Genomic DNA, 21,712 nt, shown 5'->3' with positions numbered 1-21,712 from the left:
AATGCCACTGGGCTGCACAAGCAGGACTGGTAGGACAGGAGCTGGTCTTAACCGTTCTGCGTTACCAACTGTGGTGGTGGCCTGCATCCACCACCCTATCCCTGCCTACCTCTGGCCTAAAGCCGCAATGGGTTCAACACATGGAGGTGTGCTCTTTCGGAGCATAATAGAAGACTGCGCACCTCCTTGTTGGCTCCAGCCCCTTTTATAACCTGGGTCCGCCCCAAACCAGGGTGAACCACAATGCACCTCCTGGAGACAAAAGTAGAGTGACACGTCATGAGTGGCATAACTAGCGTCCTATTTGGAAACGCAACTTCAATGATGACCTCATGGCTGCCATGACCCAAACACATCACCAGTCATCGTCTGACCATCAATAATGCGGTGACAAGTCATAGGTGTGGGCCTCTGCAAGCCATTTGGGAGGACACCTGATGCCCTGTGGTCTATATGGACCCCCACATCAGGGCCAGGGCCAAAGAGTTCATTACCGGACCTAGTCTCTGATGCAGGAAGTGCCTGAGCATGCTCAGTAGCATGAAATACAGTCTCTGAAAAAAGACTATCAGCTTTAGCATGGTGTCTAGGCACAAAACAGGACTTAGACCCGACACGGAATGCAAGCACCTGTGCAAAGAGGCTTTTCACACTTAGTGTGGGAGCATGCGCTGTATCCCGAAAAGAAGACTTAGCGTGAGGAATAGCACAGTCAGGCTGAGCATACTCACTACGCGAAACACTGTAATTATGCTGCAGCTGGGGTACATCGGCACACGCATGCGCACTAGCTGCCTCTCCACACTTTGACGTGGAGGGGAAATTGCTCTTGGAGATGCTGTCTATGAACAGAAGGAAAAGCTAAAGGAAGCCTGACTTTCTATCCCTCCGAATTATGAAATGCAGCAAAAAAAATTGTTTAAAAGAACAGAGAGTCCTCAGTGGTTGATACCTTTTAATGGCTAACTGAAAAGATGGTAATAACACGGCTAACACGGTACAAAGATATATTTTACTTGTATCGAAATGCAGCAATGAATTCCATGAGTTTGCTATAACATTAGCGTAGCAAAATGTGCATGAGGGTGTGATGTAGAGGTGCTAGAAATAGCTTGTCACCAGTGGGGCACTAATGGAATACAACAGCCAGTTCTATGATGCCACTAAATGGCAGTATTTTGTGCTATCATTATAGCTTATTAAAAACAGAGCAGGAGGTTGTCATGCACAGGTGCTGCACATAGATTTGCAGTAGTGTGAATAGACAAAAGTACAATAGCCACGTTTAGGATGCCACTAGGTACACTGAGTGTTTGCTAGTATAATGGCTGAGTTTAAAAAAGTTTGAGTGTGCAATGCAGGCAGACGTGCTGCAAATATGTTTACAATAGTGTGAATAGACAAAAGTACAATAGCCACGTTTAGGATACCAATAGGTACACTGAGTGTTTGCTAGTATAATGGCTGAGTTTAAAAAAGTTTGAGTGTGCAATGCAGGCAGACGTGCTGCAAATATCGTTACAATAGTGTGAATAGACAAAAGTACAATAGCCACGTTTAGGATGCCACTAGGTACACTGAGTGTTTGCTAGTATAATGGCTGAGTTTAAAAAAGTTTGAGTGTGCAATGCAGGCAGACGTGCTGCAAATATGTTTACAATAGTGTGAATAGACAAAAGTACAATAGCCACGTTTAGGATGCCAATAGGTACACTGAGTGTTTGCTAGTATAATGGCTGAGTTTAAAAAAGTTTGAGTGTGCAATGCAGGCAGACGTGCTGCAAATATGTTTACAATAGTGTGAATAGACAAAAGTACAATAGCCACGTTTAGGATGCCAATAGGTACACTGAGTGTTTGCTAGTATAATGGCTGAGTTTAAAAAAGTTTGAGTGTGCAATGCAGGCAGACGTGCTGCAAATATGTTTACAATAGTGTGAATAGACAAAAGTACAATAGCCACGTTTAGGATGCCAATAGGTACACTGAGTGTTTGCTAGTATAATGGCTGAGTTTAAAAAAGTTTGAGTGTGCAATGCAGGCAGACGTGCTGCAAATATGTTTACAATAGTGTGAATAGACAAAAGTACAATACCCACGTTTAGGATGCCACTAGGTACACTGAGTGTTTGCTAGTATAATGGCTGAGTTTAAAAAAGTTTGAGTGTGCAATGCAGGCAGACGTGCTGCAAATATGTTTACAATAGTGTGAATAGACAAAGGTACAATAGCCACGTTTAGGATGCCACTAGGTACACTGAGTGTTTGCTAGTATAATGGCTGAGTTTAAAAAAGTTTGAGTGTGCAATGCAGGCAGACGTGCTGCAAATATCGTTACAATAGTGTGAATAGACAAAAGTACAATAGCCACGTTTAGGATGCCACTAGGTACACTGAGTGTTTGCTAGTATAATGGCTGAGTTTAAAAAAGTTTGAGTGTGCAATGCAGGCAGACGTGCTGCAAATATGTTTACAATAGTGTGAATAGACAAAAGTACAATAGCCACGTTTAGGATGCCACTAGGTACACTGACTGTTTGCTAGTAAAATGGCTTAGTTTAAAAAAGTTGGAGTGTGCAATGCAGGCAGAGGTGCTGCAAATGTCTTTGCACTAGTGGGACTATAGCAAAGTCCAATAGCCACGTTTAGGATGCCACTAGGTACACTGACTGTTTGCTAGTATAATGGCTTAGTTAAAAAGAGTTGGAGTCTGCAATGCAGGCAGACGTGCTCTGCAAATGTCTTTGCACTAGTGGGACTATAGCAAAGTCCAATAGCCACGTTTAGGATGCCACTAGGTACACTGAGTGTTTGCTAGTATAATGGCTTAGTTTAAAAAAGTTGGAGTGTGCAATGCAGGCAGACGTGCTCTGCAAATGTCTTTGCACTAGTGGGACTATAGCAAAGTCCAATAGCCACGTTTAGGATGCCACTAGGTACACTGAGTGTTTGCTAGTAAAATTGCTTAGTTTAAAAAAGTTGGAGTGTGCAATGCAGGCAGACGTGCTCTGCAAATGTCTTTGCACTAGTGGGACTATAGCAAAGTCCAATAGCCACGTTTAGGATGCCACTAGGTACACTGAGTGTTTGCTAGTATAATGGCTTAGTTTAAAAAAGTTTGAGTGTGCAATGCAGGCAGACGTGCTCTGCAAATGTCTTTGCACTAGTGGGACTATAGCAAAGTCCAATAGCCACGTTTAGGATGCCACTAGGTACACTGACTGTTTGCTAGTATAATGGCTTAGTTAAAAAGAATTGGAGTCTGCAATGCAGGCAGACGTGCTCTGCAAATGTCTTTGCACTAGTGGGACTATAGCAAAGTCCAACAGCCACGTTTAGGATGCCACTAGGTACACTGAGTGTTTGCTAGTATAATGGCTTAGTTATAATGAGTTGGAGTGTGCAATGCAGGCAGACGTGCTCTGCAAATGTCTTTGCACTAGTGGGACTATAGCAAAGTCCAATAGCCACGTTTAGGATGCCACTAGGTACACTGAGTGTTTGCTAGTATAATGGCTTAGTTATAATGAGTTGGAGTGTGCAGAGGACAAGAGGGTACAGTGGCAGGATTGTGGGGCTCTGGGTAGAGGAATGGAAGCCTGCCTTTCTATTCCCTCCTAATGGTGAAATGCAGGGAGGAAATCCCTGACCTTGGCTACACAGACGCTATTGCTGTTTTTGAGGACCTGTCACCTATGGCTCTCTGACCCTGCCGGTTTGAGCCCTTAAAAGGACTGCTATAAAGTGCTCTCCCTAAGCTGTCTAACGCTGTGTATGCAGCGCATACAGCTGTATCGGCGATAGGACTCAGGAGGACGGAGCTGCGACAGTGATGTCTGACACCAAAGACGCAGAAGGCAGATAATGGCGTCCTGGAAGAAAATGTCCGGTTTTATAATGCAGGGACATGTGACATGGACATCCTATCACACATGCCGTTACTTCTCTGGCTCAAAGTCCACTTAGCTGTGTGTGTGTCTGGGATTGGCTGACACGCTGGCCCGCCCCACAAGACGCGCGCGCTTAGGGAAGGAAGACAAGAAAAAAAAAAAAAAAAATGGCGATCGCCATTATAGAAACAGCAGTGATCTGAAGGCGCTGTTCACGCACACTATACACTGAAATGTCATAATAGTGTGATTCACAGAGTGACTTACACTATTACAGCGGAAACCAAGCTAGGATTTAGCTGTTTTTTTGCTGCTAGAACCGTTCTCGAACGTTTCTAGAACTATCGAGCTTTTGGAAAAAGCTCGAGTTCTAGTTCGATCTAGAACAGGCCCCAAAATCACTCGAGCCTAGAACTGGAGAACCACGAACCACAAACCGCGCTCAACTCTAGTCATTAATAAAGAGATTAAAAAGAATTGGTCCTAGCACAGATTCCTGCGGCACCCCACTGCTGACTATAGCCCATTTAGAGAATGTACCATTTATGACTAATCTTTGTTTCCTCTCTTTTAGCCAATTCCTTAACCATCTGCTTATAGTTTCCCCTAGTCCTTGCTTCTGGAGCTTCATTACAAGATTGCTATGAAGCACAGTATCAAATGCCTTTGATGATGAAAAATATATTTATAATACTATATGCAAATATCAAATAAAGTGCAATAATAAGCATGCAAAAAGTGACTGCAAAGAACAAAAAGAGTACTACATATAATATGCTTTATATTTTGGCATAAATAACTACATCTCCGTTATACGCATGTAATGGATGAGCCTTTTCCTGATGTGTCCACATGAAAGACCACACAGGTACAGTAAGGAAATATAAACATAACCACATCAACAAAAAAACATAAACATGACCACATCATCAAACAAACCGCATCACCTCAGATGTCCTCACTAAAGTTGAGCGCGGTTCGTGGTTCTCCAGTTCGAGGTTCGAGTGATTTTCGAAGGTAATAGTAATTGACTCACACTATTATGAAATTTCAGCCAATAGCGCGCGAGTAGTGGGGTGGGCCAGCATGTCAGCCAATCCCAGACACATATACAGCTAAGTGAACTTTTTGCCAGATAAGCAAGGACATGTGTCATAGGATGTCCATGTCACATGTCCCTGCATTATAAATATGGGCATCTGCCCGTTTGGACGCCATTATCTGCCTTCTGCTTCTGGGTGACAGTCACCGCAGATGCAGCTCCTGTCGCCGATCCTGCTGTGCACGCTCTACACACAGCGCTATACAGAATAGGGATAGAAGTTTCTTTCAGCCCTTTTAAGGGCTAATTACAGCTGGCTCAGAGCCATAGGTGACAGTCAGGTCCGTGTAAACAGTTTTTGACAGCTACAGATAACAACATCTGTGTAGCTAAGCTCAGGGACTTCCTTGCTTCATTTCACCATTAGGAGGGATAGAAAGAGAGGCTTCCTTTCCTCTACACTGACCCACAACCCTGCAACTGTACCCTTCTGCCCTTTTTAGTAAAGCCATTTTAATTGCACAGTGCTGTCAGTTAGTGCCATCCAAAGAGTGGCTGCTGTCTTCCGTTATTGTGGCACTTGTGCTAAGCAAGTCCCACCACATCTGCATTCTCCCCTCCTGCACATTTTTGCAAAGCCATTTTAATTGAAAAGAGTGCTGCCAGGTAGTGGCATCCAAAAAGTGGCTGTTGGACTTCAATAGTGTCCCACTGGTGCCAAGCTATTTCCAGCACCTCTGCATTGCACCCTCAAGCTCATTTTTACAAAGCCATTATAATAGCAAACACTGAGGAAACTTAGTGGCATCCAAAAAGTGGCTGTTGGACTTCATTAGTGTCCCACCGGTGCCAAGCTATTTCCAGCACCTCTGCATTGCACCCTGAAGCTCATTGTTACAAAGCCATTATAATAGCAAACACTGATTAAACTTAGTGGCATCCAAAAAGTGGTGGTTGGACTTCATTAGTGCCCCACTGGTGCCAAGCAATTTCCAGCACCTCTGCATTGCACCCTCAAGCTCATTTTTACTAAGCCATTATAATAGCAAACACTGAGGAAACTTATTGGCATCCTAAAAGTGGCTGTTGGACTTCATTAGTGTCCCACTGGTGCCAAGCAATTTCCAGCACCTCTGCATTGCACCCTCAAGCTCATTTTTACAAAGCCATTATAATAGCAAACACTGAGGAAACTTATTGGCATCCTAAAAGTGGCTGTTGGACTTCATTAGTGTCCCACTGGTGCCAAGCAATTTCCAGCACCTCTGCATTGCACCCTCAAGCTCATATTTACTAAGCCATTACAATAGCAAACACTGAGGAAACTTAGTGGCATCCAAAAAGTGGCTGTTGGACTTCATTAGTGTCCCACTGGTGCCAAGCTATTTCCAGCACCTCTGCATTGCACCCTCAAGCTCATTTTTACAAAGACATTATAATAGCAAACCCTGAGGAAACTTAGTGGCTTCCAAAAAGTGGCTGTTGGACTTCATTAGTATCCTACTGGTGCCAAGCTATTTCCAGCACCTCTGCATTGCACCCTGAAGCTCATTTTTACAAAGCCATTATAATAGCAAACACTGAGTAAATTTAGTGGCATCCAAAAAGTGGTTGTTGGACTTCATTAGTGTCCCACTGGTGCCAAGGTATTTCCAGCACCTCTGCATTGCACCCTCAAGCTCATTTTTATTAAGCTATTATAATAGCAAACACTGAGTAAACTTAGTGGCATCCTAAAAGTGGCTGTTGGACTCCATTAGTGTCCCACCGGTGCCAAGCTTTTTCCAGCACCTCTGCATTGCACCCTCAAACTCATTGTTCCTAAGCCAATTATAATAGCAAACACTGAGGAAACTTAGTGGCATCCTAAAAGTGGTTGTTGGACTTCATTAGTGTCCCACTGGTGCCAAGCAATTTCCAGCACCTCTGCATTGCACCCTCAAGCTCATTTTTACTAAGCAATTATAATAGCAAACACTGAGTAAACTTAGTGGCATCCTAAAAGTGGCTGTTGGACTCCATTAGTGTCCCACTGGTGCCAAGCTATTTCCAGCACCTCTGCATTGCACCCTCAAGTTCATTTTTACTAAGCCATTATATTAGCAAATACTGAGGAAACTTAGTGGCATCCAAAAAGTGGCTGTTGGACTTCATTAGTGTCCCACTGGTGCCAAACTATTTCCAGCACCTCTGCATTGCACCCTCAAGTTCATTTTTACTAAGCTATTATAATAGCAAACACTGAGTAAACTTAGTGGCATCCTAAAAGTGACTGTTCGACTCCATTAGTATCCCACTGGTGCCAAGCTATTTCCAGCACCTCTACATTGCATATGTTAAGCGCTGACAATGCCATTATCAGCATGACAATTCCAGTCATTTACATGCTGGAGCACATGCTAAACACTATTCGGAGTCAGGGGGTGGGACAACAGGAAGGGGTGGAACTACAGGAGGATTCATATGCGCAAGAGACAACAACATCACCAAGCTCCAGATGTTCATCATCACCAAGGCGGCAGGCAGGGGACCATGGGGGACAGGGATCAACAAGGGCGCATGGTAGCAGGTGAAATGTTGAGGAGGGTGCAGGAGAACATGAAGAAATGGAGGACGAACTGTCCATGGACATGGAAGACTCAGTGGATGAGGGAGACGTTTTTCAAATTTCAGTTGGGGGGAGATGTCAGAGGAAGAAAGAATGGTTAGCACATCTATGCCACAAACACAGCGTGGACTTGGTCCGCATGGCTGCGCAAGACACATGAGCGCCTTCTTCTACACGAGCTGCACTACCGCCAACATGACCCTCGTATTGTCAAAATTAGAAGTGATGATGAGTACTGGCTTGCCACACTATTAGATCCCCGGTACAAGTCCAAATTTTGTGGCATAATTCCAGCCATAGAAAGGGACGCACGTATGCAGGAGTATCAGCAAAAGCTGTTACTCGATCTTAACTCAGCTTTTCCACCAAACACCCATGGTGCACGGAGTGAATCTCCCAGTTGTAACTTGACAAACATGGGGCGGTCTCATCATCTTCAACAGTCTACCCGTACCAGCAGCACCGTATCTGGTGCTGGTAACAGCAATTTTATTGAATCTTTTCATAATTTTTTTAGACCATCCTTTGCAAGGCCACCAGAGACAACAAGTCTGACACATAGTCAATGGCTGGAGAGGATGATACAGGAGTATCTCCAAATGTACATCGATGCCATGACTTTCCAAATGGAGCTTGCTCATTTTGGGCTTCAAATCTTGAAAAATGGCCAGAGCTGTCCACTTACGCCTTGGAGATCATGTCATGTCCAGCTGCCAGCGTTGTCTCTGAACGTGTCTTCAGTGCTGCTGGGTGTGTGCTGACAGATAAGCGCACGCGTCTGTCCAGTGACAATGTGGAAAGACTAACGTTCATCAAAATGAACAAGTCATGGATCCACAAGGAATTTACCACCCCTGTGTCATCCTGGGGAGAGTAAATGCTTGTGGATTTGGAATGTGGTTGATGCAAATCTACCTGTGAAGTGTACAACTGGGGCACAAGTGCTGCCACTGAAGGGGTGGGTGTCTGTGTGGCCCAATTTATGTAAAAAAGGGAGACTCCAATTGGAATAACCCTTGCTCTGTTTTTAAAAGGAGCCAAGATGAACAAGTCATGGTTCAGCGAAGACTTTGCTACCTACCCCGGTGTCATCCTGGGGACGGTTAAGGACGGCGTATTTTTGAATGTGCTTGATGCAAATCTACCTGTGAAGTGTACAACTGGGGCACAAGGGCTGCCACTGAAGGGGTGTCTGTGTGGCCCAATTTTTGGAAAAAAGGGAGACTCCGCTTGGTGTAACCCTTGCTCTGTTTTTAAAAGGAGCCAAGATGAACAAGTCATGGTTTAGCAAAGACTTTGCTACCTACCCCGGTGTCATCCTGGGGACGGTTAAGGATGGCGTATTTTTGAATGTGCTTGATGCAAATCTACCTGTGAAGTGTACAACTGGGGCAGAAGTGCTGCCACTGAAAGGGTGGGTGTTTGTGTGGCCCAAATTTTGGAAAAAAGGGAGACTCTGCTTGGAGTAACCCTTGCTTGCAGTGTTTCTAACAATGATCCAAGATGAACAGATCTGGGATCAGCAAAGGCTTTGCTACCTACCCCGGTGCCATCCTGTGGATGGTTAAGGATGGCTTATTTTTGAATGTGCTTGATACAAATCTACCTGTGAAGTGTACAACTGGGGCACAAGTGCTGCCACTGAAGGGGTGGGTGTCTGTGTGGCCCAATTTTTGGAAAAAAGAGAGACTCTGCTTTGCGGTGTTTTACAGCATTTTAGAAGGGCATGCCATGCCTATATCTGTGTCTCCTCTTTTTCCTTGTCCAGCTCTTCTGTTTTCGCACGAGTATTTGTCCTTGTCACTTTCCCATGTGTTTGTGTTGTGTTGTGAGTGGTTTGTCACCTTTTGGACACCTTTGAGGGTGTTTTCTAGGTGTTTTTATGTGTTTGTGATTTCCTCACATTGTTTCCTATGGGTTCGAGTGGTTCACCGAACCAGTTCGCCGAACCGAACTCGAACCAGACCTTGGTTCGGCGAACCGAGCTCGAGCCGAACCGTGACCGGTTTGCTCATCTCTTGCCCTCACCCAATGCACGTTTCTCCATAGCTTCACCAGGGTGCAGATGAAGTTATGGCGAAACGTGCATTAGGTACAAACATCTGAGGTGATGCCATCTCATATGGTCAAGTAGTTATAAGAATTCCAACTTTAGATATTTGTGACAAATCCTCAAGTAATATTCCAGAGAGTGAACACTCACCTATTAAAGGAACAAAAAAGTTATAGTTTTTGTGGCTACTGTAATCTGTGGTTGAACAATATCCTGTCCTCTTTTTGTGCTTATAGTAATGTTAACTACCGTGTTCAGTAAAGAAATGAAGGGTAACTTGGGGAAGATTTTTTTTTACTTTGGCCTTTACCTCGACCATTGGTTTTACAGTCTAGAACTAGACATGTCCCTTTGTTAAGGCACTATGCTGTGTAGGTATGTCACAGTGATTTTAGAGGTTCAGAAGTGAAACCCATGGGATTTACAGCTAGGTGTAGCGCCTGGTCCCACCAGATCCCGAGGTGGACGCTCTCCCTCACATCTGCCCAGCCCTAGCATGGCCCCCACGTGCACTCCCGGTCCCAGCCCCCGGCAGCGACATGCTGCCTCTTAGCAGTCCCATGGCTCTGCTCACTCCCGGGTCAGGCGTCCTCTTCCTGGAGCTGCTGCAGTCTCTTCCTGCCTCCCGTCCACACACAATTCTGCAGTGAGCAACTCTAGGCTGCACGCGAGGCCACACTCCCTTTCTTAAAGCAGCAGTGCCTCATTTTCTGGAAGTGACCTCAGAGGCCACCTGTTACCTAAAGACTATTTAGGTTCACTTCCCCCGACAGCAGGTGCCCGAGCAACGCTTCTACTAGAGCCCTGCTAGTGTTCAGGCCCCTTTGTACTATTATTATTATTATTATTATTTATTATTATAGCGCCATTTATTCCATGGCGCTTTACAAGTGAAAGAGGATATACGTACAACAATCATTAACAGTACAAGACAGACTGGTATAGGAGGAGAGAGGACCCTGCCCGCGAGGGCTCACAGTCTACAGGGAATGGGTAATGGTACAATAGGTGAGGACAGAGCTGGTTGCGCAGTGGTCTACTGGGCTGAGGGCTATTGTAGGTTGTAGGCTTGTTGGAAGAGGTGGGTCTTGAGGTTCCTCTTGAAGCTTTCCACGGTAGTGGAGAGTCTGATGTGCTGAGGTAGAGCGTTCCAGAGTATGGGGGATGCACGGGAGAAATCTTGTACACGATTGTGGGAAGAGGAGATAAGAGAGGAGCAGAGAAGGAGATCTTGTGAGGATCTAAGGTTGCGTGCAGGTAGGTACCGGGAGACTAGGTCAAAGATGTAGGGAGGAGACAGGTTGTGCATGGCTTTGTATGTCATGGTTAATGTTTTGAACTGGAGTCGTTGGGCGATGGGAAGCCAGTGAAGGGATTGGCAGAGTGGCGAGGCTGGGGAGTAGCGAGGGGAGAGGTGAATTAAGCGGGCTGCAGAGTTTAGGATAGATTGGAGGGGTACAAGAGTGTTGGAAGGGAGGCCAGAGAGCAGGAGGTTGCAGTAGTCGAGGCGGGAGATGATGAGGGCATGCACTAATGTTTTTGCAGATTCTTGGTTAAGAAAAGCACGGATCCGGGAGATATTTTTGAGTTGTAATCGGCATGAGTTGAAGAGGGCTTGGATGTGTGGCTTTGTGTTCCTGCCCATTATTAATACTCTATCTCACCGTAGTGCCATCTGTACCTTCCGGCTGTGGACGTCACCGGCCATACCCGCAGTGGACGTCACCGGTCATACACGCAGTGGATGTCACCGGCCATACCCGCAGTGGACGTCACCAGCCTTACCCGCAGTGAACATCTCCGTGCCACCTGCTGTGATCATCTCCGGTGTCACACCCGTGTTCTGCCTGCTGCGGACGTCGTACCCGAGCTACGCCTGGCCGTACAGAGACTCCTACCACCGGTTCCTGGCTGCCGTGCATTTAGGCCTTCTGGGGAGGCACCACACAGTCCCTGTATAGGGGTTTGCTGCTGGTCACCTTCTCAGGGGAGTCCGGGGCACGGTCCAGTGAGTCCACCTCTGGACATTCGCCACTCCTCGGTGAGCGTAACACTAGGTTTCCCATTGTAAGGTTTTGAATCAGAAGAAACACTTATTCCGCTGGTTTAACCCTTTTTTTACTGCAGTCATTAGTGAAGGAAGGATAGGATGATCACCAAACTCCAAAGTACTTTGAAGTATATAGAGATGAGACAAAAACTTAAATAGATTTTTTTCCGCAAAATATGCTTTGTTTTAAAAAAAAAACCCAAAAATCTGTACAAATGATTGTGTTTGTAATGACACAAATTATAGAAATAACACATTATTTAGGCTGAACAGTCATTAGTGATAAAAATTCCAAAAGCTGCTGTTTTGGAATCTTTCTGACTTCCCACAAAAAAGTCTTCTATCCACTAAACTGTCACTAATGCAATGAGACGTTTTCACACACAGAAAAAAGTTAACAAGCAAGCCAGTATTTTTATGTATATATTCAGCAAAAGTAGTGAAATATCAGAATATTACACTGTGATCCAATCTCTTTGTTCTGTATGTTCTTATTATGACATTGAAGTTTACAGTGTCCCGGCTTCTACACTTAAGCTTTCTGACTTTGCTGAGATTATTGAAAGGACTGTGTACTGAGCCGTCATGTGTGAAATATCCCAACTTTATGTGAAGTACTAGTTCACACACCACAAAGGGGACGTCTGCAGTAAGGTAGAATATTTTTTCATTATACTAGCTTGATGTGATCTTACTTATGAAAGCCATAAAACTTAAGAAAGTATATGGGAATCTAGCGCTTGACTAACAAGCTACTCATAAAGTGTGGTAATGTCACTAAGACGTCTGGGCTTGTACTGTCATTATATAGTAACAACTCCACCCCCATTATCACAGCAGTCAGTTAGCTGTTCTTAGTGAAATCCCGGCATTACATTTTGCTGCTGAAGGGATGGGCCTGGAGTTTAAACTGGTTTTGCTCCTACATTCAAGGCGGTTTCATATGACAAGTCATTTGCATGTTGGAACAGGTAACACACCTGTCTGCCCAGGGCTCTATTCATGAGGACTAGCCAAACCCAAACACATTGCTCTCATATCTCTACCGGAGCAGTGACACATTCGTATCACACAAGCTTCTACCTGCTGGCCCTTTCACTGCTTCCATTTCATGGTAAGTAAAAAACTTTTTCCCTTGTTAGTATCACATTCAGTAAGTTAAAAATGACAGACTATAGTGTATGTTACAAAATAGAGGGTATATTCATTCAGAAAACTGGCAGTGTTGTATGCTTTGAAGTGAGAGCTGTAAACTGAGATGCTCTGTAGTGATAATCACAAGGAAGTGTCTATATTCTGACCCGAAGCAATGAAATCATTTGTAAGAACTGTCAGAAAGACTCTATGGGACAATTTTCTATGTTTTTGTTTCTTATCCAGTTTTGATTTGAACTTCTATGTCATTTTATATTGGAACAAAAGTCTTTTTGTTGTGTAGGGAAATATTTAAAAATTTGGAGAAAGCACCAAAATGCGAGTACTTTAAACTAATTCAAAGTGGTACATAATATTACAAGAAATCTAAAGGATGATATTTAGTTTTGTTTTATTGTAATAGTTTAAAATAGATAAGAATAATTTGATTTATTGGTAGACAAGTTCTTTCCAATATAAGATGATATTAGTGGTATATTCCATGTCTGATCGGTAATTATCTGTCTAGATATATACGTTATTTGCAGAGATTTCCTTTAGTCTTTTCGGTTATACTCTAGGCTTACTTGTCTACATAGTGTTGTCTTTGTTGTGTTTTCTCTGTAGGGTAAAACTGCTTTTTAATAACCATTAGAAATGGGAGAATTGATTGACAGCACTCTGATACATCAGCCAGGTCAATATAGTAGTGTGATCCCCTTGTCTCTCATCATTACCCACTCTTCTGTGGCACATCATCATTGCGGCATGTCGCACAGACAACTAATTAAAAGAACAGCAGGGAATGCTGGGAGGTAAGGAGGTTCGCAGGAGTCCTTAAGGAGGCTTGCTGGACTCCCTAAAGTGGTTTGAAGAATTCCCTATGGAATTTCATAGGACTCCCTAAGGAAGTTCTCAGGACTTCCTTCAAATGATCACAGAGTACTAACCTAGCCGATGCTGGTGAACTGGAGGCCTTGATGCACCCATTGCTTGTAACCAGTATTAAACATTTCACTTTTAATTAGACTATCTATCACAACACGTGAGCCTCAATATGTATTGCTAATGTATATGACCATATAGTGTTTATGATAGGGCTTTGTGGGCCTTAGTAAAAAATTTACGGACTTTTGTCAGATGCTGACAAAACAGGTGAAACCAATGGTATATTTATTTTGGGCAATTGGTTTTTGTTTTGAGTTCAGGCATTAAGTAATCACTTTAAGCTATGAATTGTATTCTCTTGAGGAAACTAGCAATCACTGTAATTCCATTGCAAAAATTAAGTATTATGGCCTCCATGCATACAGTATTAAATGAAAGTTGGATGATGGATCGGCGATCTGATGTGCATAGGGGCTTCCTGACTCTTCCCCGACAGAAGATGTCCAGTGATAGAAGGATCGTCAAGTTGGAATTTCAATGGCTAATCTATTTGTTTCCAGAGAAGATAAAACACTCACAGAGGAGTCAGGCAGAAGCTTTATTCTCTCTCCACATTGAAACCACATGAACAATCAGCTAAAGAAAGCTCTTACCTGTTTGAGAGGCAGGAAAGATACCTGTTTGCTGAATTAATTTTATCTTATGTATGGCCACCTTCAAGATATTCATGCATACATTGGCCATTTTCCGCTTTTGCTTTTCCCTCCCTTTTCCCTTCCAAGAGCCATAACGTTTTTGTTTTTTCGTCAATACAGCCATATGAGGACTTGTTTTTTGCGGGACGAGTTGTAATTTGGATTGACACCATTCATTCTGTCACATAGTGTACTGGAAAATTCTGAAAAAAATTCTAAGTGCGATGAAATTGCAAAAAAAGTTTAAATCCACAATAGCTTGGAGTTTTTTTTATTTACCATTATTCACTATATGGTAAACCTGACCTGGCAATATGATTTCCCAGGTGAGTATGAGTTTGTAGATATCAAAATTGAATTGGTGAAATTATTTTTAAAAATTTGTTAAGTTTTGGCACCATTTTCTAAGAACCATGACATTCTCTTTTTCCGGGATCTGGGGCTTATTTTTTGTGCCCTAACTATACTATTTTGATCTAGATATGATGTTTTGATTTCATTTATTGCATTTTATTGCAATATTGTGGAGACCACAAAAATGTAAATCTGATGCTCTGATTTTTATTCTCGTTACACCCTTTATCAACCAGATTATTTTATCTTATTTTTTGATAGATCGGACATTTTTGAACACCGTGATACCATATATGTGTAGTTTTTATTGTTTTATTTTCAATGAGCAAAAAGGAGGGTGATCTGGACTTTTGTGGGGGAGGGGTCAGATTTTTAAAAACCTTTTTCCCCACTTTTTATTGTATTTACTTGTCTTCTTATAGGACTTGAAGCTGCAATCATCTGCTTGCTTGTGCTATACAGAGCAGTGCACCGCTTTGTACAGCAGAAATGACAACCCTTCGGCACCCCATGATCACATCGGGGGGTGCCAATGGGAGTGGGGATGAGAAGCACTCTGCTGGCGTGCATTAAATGCCACTGTCAGAGATTGACAGAGGGACTTAACTAGTTAACAGCTGCGGGCAGATCTGGAAATCCACCCACAGCTGTCAGAGGAACATGTCAGACATACAAGTATGACCTATGTCAATAAGGAATTAAAGAGGTTTTCTCAAGAACATAAGTTCATTTTAATCATTAGTTTTTGGAATAATAATAAGTTCTAAAGTTGGTGATTAAAAAACATTCCTGTGCTGGGATAATCTTATATACAGTATGTGCCCCTGCTATGTTCTGTGTAATGGACGTGTCTGACAGAACAGGATCCTGATCTGATCAGACCACATCTCCTGGGCAGGGGAGAAAGTAAAAATGTTTACAGATAGCACAGCGTGGGATCATAGATGATTCTTTTTGTAATGAAAATGTTTCCCTGCCTGTCTTTAAACAAAGTGTTATCTCAAGAAATAATAATTTGCGATCCTGTGTTGCAATGTATGTACTGTATACTCTCTTTTAGGTCCTCCCTGCCCAGGAGATGTGGTATGATCAGACCATGTCCCTGTATAGTCAGACACGGCCATTACACAGCATATAGCAAGATACATAAAAAGATAATCTCAGAACAGGAACTTTTTTTACCTACATCCAATTGTGGAAATTATTATTCTTCCAAGATCTGTTGATTAGAATGAACTTTATTTGTGGTAAACCTCTTTAATCTGAAAATCTGGACAAATAATAAACCTACTTATTGTCAGATGACTTGGCGAAAAGAGAGTTTAGCCCCTTCACCCCCGGCGATTTTCCATTTTTCATTTTTTTAGTTTGCTTCCCTTTTTCAAGAGCCGTAACTATTTATATTTTTCCGTCAGTCTTGGCAAATATGGGCTTGTTTTTTACAGGATGAGTTGTACTTTTAAATTAAACCATGAGTTTTACCATATAATGTACTGGAAAATAGCAAATAAATTCCAAGCGCGGAAAAATTGAAGAAAAAACTGCAATTGCACTATTGTTTTGGGGGTATTTTATTCACCGTGTTCACTATATGGTAAAACTGGTGTGTCAGTGTGATGCCTCAGATAGTTTGTAGACACCACACATGTATAGGTTTACTTTTATCTAAGGGGTTAAAAAATCAGAAGTTTGTCCCAAAAAAAGTGGTACACTTTTTGCACCATTTTCTGCGACCCGTAGCAATCTTAGTTTTCGGGATATGGGGCTCAACGATGGCTCAACCTGACGATTTTAATGGTATCATTTTTGTGCAAATGATACGTTTTGATCACCTGTTATTGCATTTTGCACAAAATTTGCGAAGATCAAAAAAACCTATTTTGACATTTGGAAATTTTTGAATGCGGTGATACCAACTATGTGTATATTTTTCATTTTTTTAACTGTTTAATTTTCAGTGGGGTGAATGGGAGTGATTTAAACGTTTAGGTTTTTTATTTTGTTTAATTTTTTCCTTTTTTTAATTTTACTAGTCCCCTAGGGGACTATAAAGATAAGCAGTCTAATCGCTGATTCATTCTGGTTGATCAGGGCTGCACAGTCATCACATGACCCATCACTACCATGGCAACCATCAGTTCCCTGTGATCACAGGGCCTCCAATGATGGCAGGAAATGCTATGGCCATTTAAATCTAAGGGGTTAACAGGCGCGGGAAAAATTGCTAATCCACCTTTGCCTGTTAGCCGCACATGTCTGCTGTTTAAATCAGTAGACATGTGCAACGATCACTGCCGGCTCACCGCAAGAAGCCGGCGGTGACTCCCCCTTCATGATTTAGTATGTACCAGTGCGTCCTTCATCTTAAAGGGGTTAAGTATATATCCACATTTCCTCTACTGCAATTGAGAACACGTTTTCTCAAGGTGTGGTTGTCATTTGTGTGGTGGGAGGAGCAGTGAAATTTCCATCTGCCGAAAAAGATTTTGGACTGCCGCTATTGAAGATGTATGGCAACCTTTAGACATTCATGAATGACGCTACATGCACACTTGGAGTAGTTGGTGAGTTTTTCCCTCAGTATTTGTAGCCAAAAGCAGGAGTGGAACAATCAGAGGAAAAGTGTAATAGAAACACGTCACCACTTCTGTATTTATCACCCACTCCTGGTTTTAACTTTCAAATACTAAGGTAAAAATAACTTTCCAAATACTTAATATGTGCATATGACCTAAAAGGATAACTTGTATTTATACTTCAAAACTTTTTATTTTTAGTCCATTTTAATATAATGCTGGCACATTTTGACAAGTGTGGTTGAAATTCTGTTCAATGTGACCAAACCTGAAGGTTAACCCAGACAGTTGCTTTTATATGTGCAGCTGATAAGGCCTGAGGAGTAAAAAAAAAAAACCTACATTTTTACCAATATCACATAAAATACTGAGTTTTCTAAAGCAGACAACACCTTTCAGAATAAATAAGTTATAGAATATTTGTTCTTTAATACTTTTTTTTGTCTTTCATCATATCAGTGTTAGAATAGATTAAACCAGGGGTTTCTTTCAGATTATTCAATTTGTATATTGTGGACTTTTTTTTTTTTTTTAATAATGTTGTTTTATTGTTATTTTATTGGCGCTGTACACCAGTTAGTCATAATCTTTAAACCATGTGCCAGAACAGCTCTGATCTGTTGAGGTATTGACTCCACACACGTGAGGGTGTCCTGTGGTATCTGGCACCAAGATGTTAGCTGCAGAGCCATTACTGAACATCCTATGTACTGGGGCTGCTATGGATTAGGCTTGCCTTCCAGCACATCTGAAAAATGGACATTTGGATTGAGATCAGGGGAATTTGGAGGTAGAGTTCACTCCTTGAGCTCGTTGTTATGTGCCTCATATCAATGCTGAACAATGTTTGCTGTGTGCAGAATGCATTACCTGCTACTATCATTCTAGGTGCTTTTTTATAGGTGGTGCATGTGAAAGTATTATCTATATGAATGTCTGGTCCAAAGGTTTCCCAGCAGAACATTGAGCAGACAATCACACAGCCTCAGCTTGTTTGGCTTTTTAACATAGTGCTTTCTGGTGCTATATTTTCTCTCAGCTATCATATATTCAAGCTCATCATTGTATTTACTGATTAAGTTTTATATTTATAGTATTACATTACTTTAAATGGAACCTGTTACTTGATTCACGCAAACATAGGCCACATGAATCAGAACCTGAATGCATGATCACTTCTCTGAAACGCTTCAGTATTTCAGAGAAAATTTAATTTGAAGATTCGTTCAGAAGACATAGACAGAGACAAGACTAGCCTGGCGCTGCCCCCATCCAGCTTCTGTCTGTCCATTCCAAGTGGTTGACTGGTCTCCCCAACATTTGTAATCACTGAGATATCTATCAAGCACCCAAAGCAACATAGGAAAGCCTTTCTAAATTGGTCACATCTCTGCTTATGGTGCCTCCATTGACATTTAAAGGGAACTTGTCAGGTGCAATATACACCCAGAACCACAAGCAGTTCTGTGTGCATGTTTCTAATCCCTGCCTAACTGCCCCTGTATCTAGTAGCATATGTAAAGAGAGCTTTAGAAAAAGTATTTCTAAAGATCCTTTGTGATATGCTAATGAGCGCAGGGACCAGTCACAAGGGTGTTAGTTCCTGCAGTCATTCCACCCTCTTAGCATGTTAGCATGCCCACAGGGGCATGCTAACATGTTATTCAATGCCCACTACTCAGCATCATCATCAGCAGTGACACACATATACGTCCATTGCACCACCTCAGAATGTCGGGCTTAGGGTCAGTGCGCATGATCAGAAGTCACAGCATTTCTGGTCATGTGCACCATGAAGCCGTGTGTATGCGTCCCAGCTTCAGAGAAGTCTAGTCCGCATGACCGGAAGTGCCAGGACATTTGATCATGTGCACTGACCATATGCCCAGTGTTCTGAAGCGGTGACAACGGACACAGGTATACGCGTCACTGCCGATGATGATGCTGGGCAGTGGGCATTGAACACCATGTTAGCAGCACGACCCTGTGGGTGTGTTAACATGCTAAGAGGGAGGAATAAGTGCAGGAACTAACGCCCTTGCAACTAGCCCCTACACTCATTAGCATACCATAAAGGATCTTTAGAAACACTTTTCCTGAAGATCTCTTTATCTATGCTAGTGTATACAGGGACGGTTAGGCAGGGATTAGAAATATGCACCTAGAACTACTCGTTGTTCTGGGTGCATATTGCACCTGACAGGTTCCCGTTAAAACTATTTTTTTCTCTGAAATGTAGTGGCATTTCAGAGAAAATTTTAACTGGTTGTAATGTTAATCAAATCAATTTATTGCTGATTAAATTTTAGTTGAGTTTCCTGAAATTCGCGTTTCTCGACCAATTTGAACAATGTTCAAGTTACGGGGACGGCCCAAAAATGTGCCACTTTTCTTACACATTAAAGAACATTTGATAAGTCATAGATTGTGTGGCCTTCCTTAAAAGTGCATCACTAACAAAGAAATCCTATCATACTTTGTGTCTTTGATGGTGATAATCTGACAGTTAGAAAAGCTGTACCTGAACATCGGATACATCACTTGCTGTGTGGTCTTTCTTTCAAATACCTGTGGGTGGCTTTCCATTAAACACATTAAAAGGAGTTGCATACAATCCTAGCAAACCACAAAGTGTTGGACACATCTTTACAAGACAATAGGACTACTGCAAATTTCTGGAAAAATTGGCCCAAGCTGGCATGATATCTGCATGATCGTAGACATCCAGCCGGGCTCTAATTTTGCCCGTGGTTTGAGCAGCATGAATCACGTGACAGGTTCCCAGTAAAGTATTCACCTCAATATGATCATACCAGACCATTTAAAGATAATGTAGTAAACACAATATGACATGGACATCTGTCATAGACTGATATAATTGCAGTCAAGCTGAATAATTTGTCTATCTCGTGCTTAGTCACAAGATCACCAGAAAACAGGAAAGATATGCCATTGGTTTTATGGTTACTTGTACTGAAAGAGTGCAGTAAAGTCATGAAGCCATTTGGGTAAAGTCTCTAAATTCACATTGTAAGGGTCAATGTGGAGGACAAAGTAGCTCTCTCTCTCTATTAACCCCACAATCATTATTCAAACTGTGTTCTAAGCGTTACATTCCAGAATTCCTACCATTAGTGCCATGTGAAATTGTCAGGCATAGTTACTTCTGCACTGGTAATGACTGGGGCATATATATATATATATATATATATATATATATATATATATATATACATATACATACATACACACCCAAATTTAGGGAACAACTTCGGCTGAGGACATATTTGTATGCCATATCTGGTAAAAGGTCTAATATGTTTGTTTTTTTAATTTTTATGTTTAAATGTCCTTTAGGAGTTGTTTTCATATAATTGAGTTTTCATATAAAATTAGTTTTAGACATGGTTACTGTACATTTTAACTGCGCAACTAAAAAACCATAGACTTATTATCTGGAAATATACCTTTGTAGTTAAAAGTTCTAGCAGTGAGTTTTCCGGTTTATTGCAAAATGTATATGTGCAGATTACAGGTCTCATTCTGCTGAGTACAGCAGTAACACTCCCATGGCGGGGAGTCATTGCATTGCTGCAATGGAGATGTATGGCATAAACAGAAATGACTTAATATAGGTCATGCAGAATAGGTAAAAATGTAAAGATTCAACTGAATTTTTTTTGTTATATATTTACCCATGTTGAAGGCTGCTTTGTGCGGGATTACGGGAATCTGCCACCAGGTTTTTGATACACCATCTGAGAGCAGCATATAGTAGGGGTGGAGACCATGATTTCAGTTACGCATCCCTTACCAAGCTGCTTGCTATCATTTTATTTTTAAAAATCACTGTTTTATCTGCTGTAGATGTAGCATTTTTTTGAAAGTTGAGCTCTGTTTAACCCCGCCTGCACCACTGATTGGCAGCTTTCTTCTTTTATACCGTGTACACAGAAAGCTGCCAATCACTGGTGGGGACAGGGTTATACAGAGCTCATGAATATGCTTGACTACCAGGCAGCAGGTCTATTAGTGCTCTAGTGATAATTGCCTGCTGATGGAAATGTGATTTTATCAAAACTACAGCAAGCAACCCAATAAGTAGACCATCTTTGGAATCAGTGTCTCTGTTTCTACTTATTATGTTGCTCTCAAAATAGGGGGCAAAAATCTAGTGACAGATTTCCTTATGGCCTTTTTCTCATCATGTGTCTGTAATATCTAACAGGTACACATTTCTATATTGTTAAAAAACAGATCTGTTGGAAACGTGATGCAAATGGGTGCATTTTAAAACAAGTATATCAGTTTTCATTTCTTAACATCAATCTCTTAAAAAAGAACCCTTTTTTTAACTGACAAAAAACATAAAAGAATGAATGAAAAAAAAACAGACACAAACATACAATGGTATAGTTTGTA

At 42.0% G+C, this 21,712-nt stretch overlaps 1 protein-coding gene across 1 annotated transcript in view; it reads left to right on the top strand.

Moving 5' to 3' along the window:
- The first annotated feature begins 12,657 nt into the window (after window positions 1–12,657).
- FAM83B (family with sequence similarity 83 member B) overlaps window positions 12,658–21,712 on the top strand; it is a 147,611-nt gene continuing 138,556 nt past the window's right edge. The window contains exon 1 of the mRNA XM_075338452.1: window positions 12,658–12,757. The gene's annotated coding sequence lies outside the window, so the exon portion shown is untranslated. The remainder of the gene's footprint in view (window positions 12,758–21,712) is intronic.

This window comes from Anomaloglossus baeobatrachus, chromosome 3 (genome assembly GCF_048569485.1).
Source record: "Anomaloglossus baeobatrachus isolate aAnoBae1 chromosome 3, aAnoBae1.hap1, whole genome shotgun sequence".
NCBI lineage: Eukaryota > Metazoa > Chordata > Amphibia > Anura > Aromobatidae > Anomaloglossus > Anomaloglossus baeobatrachus.
The sequence above is the reverse complement of the archived record's forward strand: the minus strand, read 5'-3'. Positions and strand labels throughout refer to the sequence as shown.